General features: G+C 41.3%; 1 long non-coding RNA gene across 1 annotated transcript; it reads right to left on the bottom strand.

The window, feature by feature from the left end:
* Window positions 1-351: 351 nt before the first annotated feature.
* Window positions 352-10507, bottom strand: LOC139671808 (uncharacterized). The gene is made up of 3 exons (XR_011697784.1): window positions 10455-10507; window positions 2843-2873; window positions 352-402 (listed from the first exon to the last, which is right to left on the bottom strand). It is a non-coding gene; the product is annotated as an uncharacterized lncRNA (long non-coding RNA).
* Between the last annotated feature and the right edge of the window lie 417 nt (window positions 10508-10924).

Genomic DNA, 10924 nt, shown 5'->3' with positions numbered 1-10924 from the left:
GCTGTAGGTCACACTTTTCATTCCTGTCTTCTAAATGATACATGTTACAGCTGAACATTTTTCATGTGACAAACTAGAAATATTAATTTAAATTGGAAATAGGAATGACCATTACCAAATTCATTCCATTACATACCTTTATGTGAAGCCAAGGTGGATTCAATTGCTCTGAACCTGCACAAACCCACATCCTACTGTCAAGTAAACATTAAACTCCATCTTTGTAAGTGGTTTAGTGAGAAGATAAAACCAAACCAAGGCACATTCTTTAGCTTTAGAGCAATGATCATAAACATTCTCCAAGACTGCAGAGAAAAGACAGCAATGATGCATTTTCAGTCAGTAATTTACCTTTGTGATGTCAGGCAGTGGTCCAGGTCAGCACAGCAGGTGAGTGTGGGGCTTGAGGAAATAAAGAGAAACACAGTGAGAAGAAACATTCCCTGCAAATGGCAATCCCTATAGAGAAGGCAATGCTTCATTTGGGAAATAATAACAAACAATGGCTATAATGCACGTGGAAATGTGTGGAGCAGTTGAAACAAGCAGGGGAATTGCAGAGCACACACAGGGCCCCTGTGGTGAGGGTTGTGTCAGACACACCACTCAGTGTGCTCTGCACTCCCTGCACAGAAACAAAGGTGAACTCGGGCACCTGCACCGTCCAGGCCTTGACACCAAACTGCTGACACTCCTGAGGCACTGAGTGCAGTGGTTTAGAATCAGATCCCTCAGGGGAAAATGTATCCAGGAGAATATTCCCTCCCATTGCAACACTCTGAACGTTTACCTGGACACAGAGTGTAACCCCAGCAATTATCCAGGCAAGGCTGTGTGTGAGTAATTACCAGTTTGTGCTGTCCCTGTTCCACCCTCCAATAATGAGGCTGAGGAGGTGTCAGCAAACAGACCTCACCAGTCACTTCCCAGCCCCACCTGCACATGGGTGGGTAAGAGTTTTATTGAGCATTCCTTGAGTTCCTGGAGCACTACAGAGCACATCTGCAGCACCATTTCAGTCAAACTTGGAGTTCCCAGTATTACTGAGCTTAGGAGTTGAACAGAAGGTCCCTTTGGCACCCTGAATATTTGTGCTTCAGGTGTTTTTGTCCTTCTCTACTAACAAAGATGTACTTTTAAAACAATAATATATTTAAATACTTTTAAATGTTGTTTGATGTAGCTCTTTTTTCTCTTAGATGTTGGTGCTGTAGGAAAGGAAAAGTCTGGAGAATCTTCAAACACTACAGGTTTCAAACAGCACATGAGCCTTCTCTGTATATTTGTTTCATCTGAGATTTTCTCCTCTGCCTGTTTACTTGCCAGAATATGGTATTCAGCTTTACCTTTTATATTTCCCATTGTAATATCAGAGAATAATTTTTTATTTGTGCTTGTGTTGTAAAAGTATATAGAGATCATAATGTTTGATATCATTTCCTCCCCATATTTCATTGCAATCTCAGCTGCAGCTTCCCAGCTCTGAGCACAATCTTTGTGAAGCTCAGTGCACCTGCCAACAGTCTCTGATTTCAAAGCTTCAATTCCAGCCACAACTCTAATCTGCACTTTTCTCCTATGGTGTTATCCATCTGCAGATTATGGAAGTGGAGTTCTGATAGAGGATTAAAGCACTAATAGTATTTTCTTATGTCTGCACTGATACAATTTTGGGGCAGCTGTACAGAGAACACCAGCAAAGTTCCTTCTCTGGGCAAGGAAAGCTCAAAGGCTGAACGTTGAAGGGCTGCAGAGCTCTTTGGTACTGCCATCCCTCACCTGGGTGATGCAGGAAGGTTTCCTCTTCCATCTATTTTAGGACCCAGGCTGACCCCAGTCAGCATTTGCAGGACCAAGTTCATGTCTGAGAAAGTGTCAGGGTGAAGACACAAAAGAAGTGGCAACTTCCACAGGTAAGAACATCAGATCACAGTTCTCCTGTGAATCCCAGAAATCACAGTTCTCCTGGAAAATATTACTGGTTGGTTTCCCTTGTATTCCTTTTTCCTTACAACAAATTCCCAGGCAAGTAACTCCCTGGTGTGTCAGATTTGACACATGAAGTTTGCCAGCACTGCCAACAGGACACACCTCATACCATTCACTGGTAGGGGAAAAACAGTTTTAAATGATCTACTCATTTCTTCCCACACTTTAAAGATTTGCAGGAGGGAAATAATTACTCATTCAATATTGTTTAACAAAGTAACACAGAAATTCATGAGAGGCATTCCCTTACCAGCTTTAAGAACAACAGGAAAACTTGCAGTTCAACCATCTCAGCAACACCCCATGAGCTTCTCTGGCCTTGCTGTTCTCAGTGACCTCAGAGAAATATTGAACCAACACAGGCTGTTGCTGACAGGCCACAGGAACTGCTTATTTCTGATAAAATCTGTATGAAAGATCACAGAGATGAACTAGGGAGGTCAATAAAAATCACTATTAGTTTGGCAAGTCTCAATATTACCTTGATTTGGCTGTCCTAATATTTAATACACCAAATCATTTTCTTTTCTTTTGTTCTTTAAGTCCTCAGCCTATTTGCAAGTTTGGCTCATCAAAAACTGGTATGAAACAAACTTATAAATTTCCAGAACCTGCTAAGGGGGTTCAAAAAGGAAGCACAGACAGTATTTTCTCTCCATCACAGACTGTCCCTGCCTTCCCATCCAAGATGCCTTCCAGAACAAAGGTGTGTGACCAGAAAGGGCAAGTAAAGCAACACCAGACTGAAGGAAAATTATAGTGTAAAATGAGGGAAAGGCACCAGATGGAGACAACTGCTGTTACAGCCCCATTAGTTTGCCTCCTCACTGCCAAAAGAGTATTTATTGCTCACCTGGTGGCTGCAAAGGTGTTTCCTTCAGGGCCTAAAAGGAAGGGGAAAAAAGGGAAAAATATACTTTAAATTGGCTTTTCCCCAATGCTGAGAAACCAAACTGAAGCATTGATTTCATTTTATTCTTTCCCTCCATTCCTTCTATTTTTACTTTCTCAATGAGAAACCAAAATGAAAGTACATTCCTTTCCTCATTAGATTATCACATACCCATAATTTAAAGAGAAATATTTTTTCAATAAATGATTGAATCAATCAAACCATTTCAGAGCCACGTTAACCAAAGTATTTTTGACTCCAACCTTGCTGTCAGTACAAAACTCAGCCTGAAGGAACTTAATTTGTGAAGACAAACTACTAATGAGCCACAAATCCATTACTTGAATCTTCTCACCTCCTGTCCCGGCCTTTCAGATGCAAAACAGGAGACAGATGGAGAACATAAAAGTGATTCCAGCAAACATGAAAACAGAATCCTTAAAACACTTTTGCACCTATAAAATGCAGCCACTTCTCTAAAGTGACACAACATCTACAGGAAAAATCAAAGCAGTTGTTCATATAATTAGATGAGAGCAAGAGAAAAGTTTGGTTTTTTCCTTTTAAATTCTCCCAAAGGTCTCCTGTAGCAATGAAGAAATTATAGAGGGAAACAGCAAATATTTCAAATGGTTAATCTGTTATTGCAATAGTATTTGCTCCATCATTTCCAAGACATCAATAAAGCTGCATTAGGAACATTTCAAAGTCCAATATTGGTCTACTGTCAGATTCTTATTTATAACAAGCATTTTTTGCATTTGCATCATTAGCACCATTTGTAATTGGAAATGCTGCATGTTCCCAAATTAACACCAAATTGACCATTTGCTTCCAGCCACCTACCCAGATAATGAGAACATGATTCATCATCCAACGTGAAAGACATTTAAAAACATTTTTGGAACTTCTCTTCATCCCCAGAACTAGACTAACAACTCTAAGAGGCATTCCATTCTATCAGGCTCAGAAATCATGGGAACACAAATACCCTCATAAAATCAGTCTCTCTAAATGAGACAATTAAAAGGATTTGAAAGTGTCTCCTAACTATCAGTAGCTTCTCTCTTAATTCTGAGAACATCTTGACATGGCACTGAGCTGTAATTTTTTCCAAGTGTGTCAGAATAAGCAAGATAAAACCAGAAAGACATTTTCAGGCTGAATATTATTTAAGCTTTTTTTCCCACTATTTAAAAATAATGAAAAAGAAATTGATTGTGTATGCCCTTGAGTTCATGACTCAACACATGAACTGGAGAATAAAACCCAGTAAGGAATCAAAAGTTCTCTGCATGAGAATTCAGCTCTAAAGATTCAGCACAGCAGAGACTGCATGAAATGGTAAAAAGTGCTTTGCAACTGATGTCCTACTCTGATTTCAGCAACTGAAATTACCCCATTCCTAATCCAGCTGCTTTCTCTGGGATAAGCACTGATTTCTCAGCAAACTGTAACTGTTTACAAGCACTGAACACCAGCAAGAGATTTACCTTTCTGAGGAACAGTGAAAATAAATTCAGGTGAGTGTGTGCATGCTCAGAGAAGGGAATACTTAAATGTTCTTTTTTTCAAGCCAAATTGGAATATTCAACATGGTTAATTTATTGGTTTTTATCTCAGATGCAACACTAGAGAAACATTTACCATGGCTGGACACCAAAATTAGCCTTCCATGACCTTCATTAAACAGAGTTAATTTCAACACTTGGTTCAAGAATTGATTCACTGATAATTTTAATACAGTTTGAGAACATCTGTCTACACAAATGTTGCCAGTTTAACAAACATCTGATTCTTGAGACATAAATCTATGCCCTGTTGTCTATTCAGTTATGAAGGGAAGGGAGAATTGGCTCATGTATGTCTGACAACTGGCCCATTTGGTAACTGATGGTCCTCTTGGCAAACTTTGGTACCAGGGAACAGAACTGTAACATGCAGAGCAATAGACAGAGCAGCAAAGAGAGCAAATCAAAGCTCAATTACTCCACCAAGAGTTCCAGTAAACTCTTCATACTTCAGATACTACACACAGTGTAATTTCCCATCTGTCAGGTCCTTACTGAAGGGAGCAGGAAGAAAGAACAGGCTGCTCACTTACCCAGATGATGGATTATCCTGTGTTTGCTGCAGTACTTGCTACCAAGTCCCCAGCTTTGCTTCCACCCACCCTGGGGCACCATAAATGTCCCTGCTAAGTCCTGTGATCCACTGTCAAGGTCTGTATGGAGCACAAAGAAGGAGGAGGAGGATTTCCTTTATGGAAGCTCAACACCTACCTCCAAGCAATCTGTGAAATGCTGGTAGTGAGGAAGTTGCATCTTGCTCCCTGGCCTTTAATAGGCAATTAACTTTGACTTTTTGAAATCATAGCATGGTCCTTATTTCAGTTCACATAATGTCAGGTGTTAATTATTGGTCATAGAATTGCCTTTTGAAAATAGTGCATAAATATTTCATACTATGAACTTCTGCACCTTTCATTTAAACAGAAGATGGACTCTGAGCTTTGGGCTAAGGCACACCCTAATTATTTTTAAATGTTGCAGGTTTCATTTTGAAAATTTCAGTCTCATATTTAAGAAGAAAGTGTCTGTACCTCTGTGCACACCAGTGTCAATGGCATAAGATCAGCAGGTTAACAAGTAGCTAACACAGACATTCTGTCCCCAGTCCCACCAGTCAAGCCTGATGCACACACAGGCTACAAAGGTGCTGCTGCTCTGAATGGTCTCTGACTGTTCCCAACTTGCAGAACACCATCTGAGCACTCTCAGGGGGCTCTGCAGCTCTCTCAAATCCTGTCTATACACAAACATTCCCTTTTCCATGGCAGCTGCCACGCTGAGCAGAGCCCGGGGCCTCACAGTGTGATCCAGGTGGATGCGGCTCTTTGCACCCCACTGGGCATGGATTGCACATGGAGAGGGAGGGCAAGAACCTCCCCCTGTCAGCAAATCCACACCGATTACAGCAGAGCAGCAGCTGCTCTGAGCACACTCAGCTGCTGCTCACAGGGCTTATCTGTTGAAGGCTCAATAACTCTGCTCTCTGCTGAAAATGAAAATGCACATCTAAGCACAACAGAGCAACTGGAACGTTGTAATTACAGCTGAGGTGCCTCATTCAGCCAATCAACGCTCATATCAAGGTGTTTGTTAATGACACACCCAGGCATGTGGCCAATTCATGCTGCTCAAGCAGCTCCTGCAGGCTGGCACTGGGACTGCCATAAAATACATGGGAGGCCAATTCATCTGCCCAGATGAACATCATGAGCTCACAGCACATCAGAGACAGCTTTATCCCTGCTCTGTGGGTTTGCACAGCAAAGATGGAAAAGGCAATTTCACCAACTCTCTTATTTGATTCAATCAAGGACAAAGTGAAACAAGTGGGGCTGTTATAAAGTATCAATCCCACTTGACTGACAGAGCTTTGACAGTAACTCAAATTCAGTCCTAAGCACCCAGACCTTGGTAAGCCACTGAAAGACTCAAACTGGCTGACTGGCACCCCAGTGGGCACATCAATCTGTGTGGACTCTCCTGTTGAATTTATACTGCCCAACCTCCTAAAATATTACTTCTGCTAGTATAAGAAACCTAAGGGATTTGTATAATTAAAAGTATTTTAATATTCCATTCCGCTAGAAGAACTTAACAGTCAAAATGTCAGTTTTAATCTCACTTTGGTAGCAGGCTGATTAAAAAAGATTCTGCCTACACTGAAGCAGCACTAAATTTGTTTCTGTTCAAGAGGTGAGGACACTGATGGCAAAAATGACTAAGCCATTTTTTGTTACAGGTCTGGCAGTTTTGCTCAGTGACTAATTCAGCAAACAGACATGCCAGGAACAAGCCCAGAGCAATCACAGCCTGGAGAGCACTCGAGAAGATGAACATTTCAGCTCCAGCCAGAGGAGGAGCCTCTGCAGGCTCGGCAGGGCTGGAGCAGCGACACAGGCAGGGACACCAACAGGCTGCTTTGGGGGGCACTCTGCCCCCACCTTTGCTCCTTCTCCCACTGGAGACAAAGGGTTCACTGCAGAGGATAAAAAGAAACCACAGTTTGCATGTTCTGATACAACAATCTCCAAACCTGAGCAGTGCTTGTTTATTCTGCATTATAATGGCTCGGTCTGGGGTTCAGGAGCCCTGAGCAGAGACAATTCACTCCAACAGTGGCACCAACAGAACCTGTTCATGTCCAGAGGAGCTCTAAAACATCTTGCTGAGACTCTGAAGGGCATTAACCCTTGTGAAAGGCAGCAATGGAGCTCTGGGACAGTGGGCCATTTGGGGATAAACTGCCCAGAATTACACATTTTGGGAACACCCTGCCTGCTCAGGGCCATTGGTATTCCTGTCAGCTCCTCTGCCAAGAGCAGCAGCAAAGCTGGACAGAATTGCCAATGAAGCAGCTGCTTCATTACATGTTTGGGTGGTTTGGAGTCAGAATTGTACCTGCTCTCAGTTAACAGGGAAACATGAAGTTGCAAATTCAAGCAATCTAAACCAAAATAAAAATCAGTACAAGTCTCTATTTCCTTTGAACCAATGATCCCATTCCTTCTATTGGCTTCACTATTCACATCAAAAAGATCTGTGGGACCAGCCAGAACAGATTTTCATTCCATCCTGCCATGGGGCTGGGTAGAGTTGCAGTTTCCCAGCCATGTTCTCCTCCTCATGCTAAACAAAGCAGGGTTTATCAGCAGCCACAAGAACTCAGTGAGAAGCAGAAGCAAACAAGCCAATAATCTACACCCACTCCTGAAATGGGAACTCTGCATAAATGTTCCTGTTATGAAACAAAGTGAAAAGAATCTAAAATGTAGGATTTACGAATGTGTTATTTATGCCTTGGTGCTTTTATTTATTGCATCAGTAATTTTGCTCCCAGAGACACGGGCAGATGATTCCCTTGGAAAGGAATCCTGATGTCCTGTTTGCAGCAGGTTGAGTTTCTTCATAAAAAATATCAATTTTCTTGTGCTGCCTCAAGCTTAAATAGCCAATACCATCCTAAATATTTATAGATGGATGAACTCTATAGCAGGTGGCTTTTGCAGGTTGCACAATCCAATTCTCTGGATATTTGTTAAGGGCAGAATTGATTCCAGTGCTTTGAGTTGATGTGATAAGATACAACTTGAAAATCATTGTTTACTATTCCATACAGTAAAGTTTTCTTTTAACTATTTGGTCTTTTACAGAATTATGATGCCACATGAGAACAAATCTTACAGTGCCTTTATTTTGCTTAAAGTCCTCTCTTCCACTGAGCCACCACCCCTGAGTTATTTCCCAGCTGTGGCACAGAGGGATTGGCAGTGCTGGGGAACTGCTGGAATCACTTGATCACCTTAAAGGTCTTGTCCAACCTCAAGGGGTCTGTGGTTCCCAGACCTGGTCTGGGCTGAAATATCAACTCACTCCACACTGGAAATTCCTCCTTAAAAATTTTTACTTGCTAAAGAGACTGCCCTTCCTTTTCTTCTGAAGCTCTTTATCCAAGTGCTCTCTGTGTCCTTCTATCACAGCAACCTCACCATGAATAGAGCTTACATACAATGCATATTTATATACAATATTTCATAGGATTTCACAGGAAATAAAAATACATAAAACAAATAATTCCAAATAGAAAAGTTATTCATCAACTACTTGAACAAAAAAACACATTGTTGAAATAAATTTATCACATGTGAACTTTAGTTAAGTTTTACACCTTTTTTAGGGGGTCTTTCATCTTTATACAGAGGAAAACAAATCTAATATACTATTTCAGTTTTATTATCTTGGTACTATTCCCACCAAATAAATCTGGCTCTGGGAAGGTGTTTCTCTGTAATTTAAAAAGATCACTCTTGAAAAGAAACTTTCTTTTCATTTCAATGCAACATATCCTGTTGTAATAAAGAATTTTGCTCCCTACTGAGAGCATTTTGATGGAATAATAGGCCTGCTTTTGTTTGCCATTTAATTTAGCCCAGGATCAATAGAGTCAGACACAACTGCTCTTGGTATTAAAACTCACCATTTCCAGGGGAAATGGAGGTTAAATCACAAACAAAATATTTCATTGGCATTGATCTGAAAAGCAGACTGACAGTATTGCTAAAAAATCATCAGCTTGCAATTATAAATCTCCCCAAACTGACAAGAGATGAATTTGATTCTTTTGCTCTGAAAGGGTCATTCCTTTAAAGCTGCAAGAGTTGATCAATTTATAAAAGAGTCAATGAACCACATTTCCTTTACTTCCTGTCACAACTCCTTTCTGTGATTACCCAGGCTAGGGCAGGTTATGAGAGGGACTGATGAGCTTTGTCTCTACTTTAGGCATCCTCCAATTTACAGAATTTATGGCCCATGCAGGATCATCTGTGATACAAAGATTGCAGGTAACCTGAACTCACTGAATGTGCTGCCACCAAGCACAGCTGCTCCCAGTGCCACAGGAGGGGCAGGAAAATGCCTCAGTTTCACCCTCCTTTTAGGCAATATCCACCAAAGTTGCACTGACAGGTTATTTCTTCAAATGAACCAGAATTTTTATGTCCACTGTACCTAACAAATATTGCCTTGTTTACCTGATTTATCCCCTCTTTTCTCTTGCTCCAATACAAACATGAGCAGGTCAGTTCTTTAGATAGCACTGATTGCTCCATTTCCATCACTAATCAAGTGCACTTTGAACTGTCAGAGACAAGGGAACACCAACAATTTCCCAGACAAGCATCACACCTTATAAACCTGTGCATGGAAACTCTGGGAAAGGGAGTCCTTCCCTGAAAAGCACCTTCCAAATGGCCATCATCTGGAGTCCCACATGACCCAAACTCCACACCTGTGGGCACATTTTGGCTGCTGACACCCCATGAGCAGCTGAGCTCACCCAGCACCAGCACAGCAATCCCCCTGCTGGGCTCCTGTCCAGGCTCTGCAGGAACAACAGGACTCTCTGCCTCAGGCCCAGCACCCACAGGGCACAAATCCCTCTCCAGAAACAGTTTTCTGTCTGCAGCTTTGGCAGCCAGAATAAAGGCAAGAACCCATGGCCAGCCAGGAGGCAGCAGGAATGGTGGGATAACAGTGGGACAATGGCTAAAGCCCAGCCCCTTGGGCAGCTGTGGCACAGCCTTCAGGCTGCTGCTCATTCCATGGCAAATCCCTGCAGGGCTTTCCTTGGAGCTTGCCAGGCTGGGGAAACATGGGGGGGACTGTTGGTGATGGTGTGTCAGTGAGTAGGAGCACAAACCAAGCCTGAACACCAATAAGTCAGAGAGAGATAATGAAATTACGTACCAATACTGCTTTTAAAATTATTATGGTCTTTTCTTTCACATGTAAAGTAGAACCTCCATTACTTTGTACCTTAACTACACCATAAAAAAACCCAAGCAAAGGAAGCTTAAAATAAAAACAGTAACACTTCTGCAACACTTGTAACATTGTAAAGGTACTTTGTTTCTTAGCCTTGGAACTTGTAAATTATGTACACACTGTTACCTGGATTTGTTGAAAATGTCAGCAAGGACACAAATCTTACATATTCTGCTTACCTGACAATGGAATTTTCTCTTGCTACACCAATTCAGAGCAACCTTGGTGACAGGACTTCTGTGGTCCCCTCTACACGAAGAAACAAACAGATTACTATAAAAAATACCTACAGAAATGTTTGCTTTTCTCAAACTGTTTACCGTTGACATTCTAGTATTTAAACTTATATCCAAGCAAAACCCCACTCTTAAAAATTCCACCTCAATTGTTCCAACTGTCCTTTACTTAAATAGAAATAAAAGATGTCACATTACAAAAGTAGTTTCAGTTACACTTATGCTTTATTTTTATGTACCAGGCTGTTTACAGGAATTCAGTTTAGTAAGTCAGCCCAGTTAAAAAACTTCACCAGTGGCTTAATTTCTCTCTTATTTTAATCTTTTCATTTCCCCTTTTTTATTTGGATCCCTTTCAGTCATTTTAAGCATGTTTGTGTCACTATTTCAAAGTTCCCTGTATTCTAAAAGCT

This window comes from Pithys albifrons, chromosome 5, assembly GCF_047495875.1.
Source record: "Pithys albifrons albifrons isolate INPA30051 chromosome 5, PitAlb_v1, whole genome shotgun sequence".
Taxonomy (NCBI): domain Eukaryota; kingdom Metazoa; phylum Chordata; class Aves; order Passeriformes; family Thamnophilidae; genus Pithys; species Pithys albifrons.
This window is presented reverse-complemented; position numbering and strand designations above follow the sequence as displayed.